Source organism: Cupressus sempervirens, chromosome 7, assembly GCF_028749045.1.
Source record: "Cupressus sempervirens isolate cs-2001-9-10 chromosome 7, ASM2874904v1, whole genome shotgun sequence".
NCBI lineage: Eukaryota > Viridiplantae > Streptophyta > Pinopsida > Cupressales > Cupressaceae > Cupressus > Cupressus sempervirens.
The window spans coordinates 684,450,579-684,452,482 of record NC_143124.1 but is presented as its reverse complement, the minus strand read 5'-3'; positions in this window follow the sequence as shown (position 1 = coordinate 684,452,482).

Here is a 1,904-nt window from a genome sequence, read left to right as displayed (position 1 = left end):
AAGTGTCTTCCTCAAGTGAGGGAAATATAGGAATAGAAGAGGAAAGTGAGACATGCAGTTTATCTAGAATAGGTAGATTAACTAGAGGTCAAAAGACTAGAAGGAAATTCAATAAACGCATGAATTTTTTCCTTGCTCAAGGGGGGTCATGTTCTTATGATGATGAGATGGAAGGCGACATCAAGGTGCCCTTGAGGTACCAACATCTATAGAAACATTGGGTACCCAAGGAACTTCCTCCAATAAACACTGATTTTTGTGTTAACAAGAGGATATATTGCATAGTACCATCATCATTACATGGTTTGAGCCTATTTTATATGGATGGCATAAAGGTGTCTTACAAAAAAGTTTATGAATTGATGGAGTATGTTGGACCATGTTACGATTACAAAAGTTGGATGCATATTATTCAATATAAAAAAAGTATACATAGGTATGCCCTTTCGACAAATTATATACAATAGTAAGACAATAATCAAAGTAAAAGTGTGGCTATATACATTGATGGAAGGCCAAAAGGAATAGGGAATATTGCGGGTTTTATAAATAGTACATGACTTGGGTCAACTATAAAGCAACCCAATTGCATATTTGAGGTGCTCGAGGGAAATCGTGTATTCATATGTGCGATAAAATCAATACGTGCAAGGGAAGAGTTTATTATTGATTATAATTTGAACCACATAGATACAAACAAGGCTACTATCATGGGGATGGTACATACTATTAAACCAACTTCTAATCAACGACTCCAACATACCATTTAGTCAATAAATTTTTGGCTAACATTTTTATACTTGATCTTTGACACAAGAGCACAATATGGAGCAACCGCCCAGAGGGGATGCTGGCGATGTTCTCGGCTCATCTACACATGAGCAGGTAAAACTCATTGTAATTGTGCAAACTAGATAGAAGCAAAATATTATTTTTCTAATGTTGTTTTCTTTTCATTGTTTTGGAGTAATTTTGATAATACTAATACTATTGTTGTCATAGAGGGCCAATGGTCAGAGGGAGGAAAAGGAACCTACAGTCCCTTAGTAGCCCCCCCTGAGGAGGACCCTTTCTATATTGATTTAGCAAAGACCGATGACCCGATCGGTTCGATTAAAAAGGTGCCAAAGAAAATTGGCAGATAAATTATATGTTTGGCAACCATAAAGCCTACTACTCAGGAAATAAAAGATAGGGGATCTAAATTGTTGCACACCTCTGAAACCTTAAAAGTAAGTATTAATGAAATTTTTAATTATAACAAGAGTTCAATAATGGTTTTTATGTTATGCTCTTTTATGGAATTAATTAAAATATGGATGCATTGTCTTTACAAAGTTTTTTGCATGATTTCTAGCCCCATTCCCATGATGAGGGTGCTACAGGTGGTTCATAGATATCGCATGTTCCATTCCCCACTTGTGTTTTCCACTGAATATATATAGGAATGATCATAATCATTGACAATACATGCTCGAACAATCCTTTTTTTTAATGCTCTAACAATCTTGTCCATGCTAGTCCACGCGTTCTATATTTATGCATGCTCTAACAATTTTATTCTTCAGCTTCAAATCAATTGTATCCTATGACGACGTTGCCTCCATCCAGGACAACCACAAATCTCTTTTCGACTACTGAGTCAACAACACGTAGCTTACAAGCATTGAATATTGCACCATCTACTGGTACACAAATCCCTCTTTTTCTCTCTTTTTTTATGTGTTTAAGTGTTATGTGTTTACGATGTAGATTGTAATGACCCCCCTTTGGTAGTCACTCAACGTTTAAACTTTTTCACAATTTTATGATTCCAAACCATAAGAACTCGACTCCATTCATAGCTTGGATATACAAGGTTATGTTATAGGTCAAACTTCAATTAGCTATCTTTAGTTATGAAA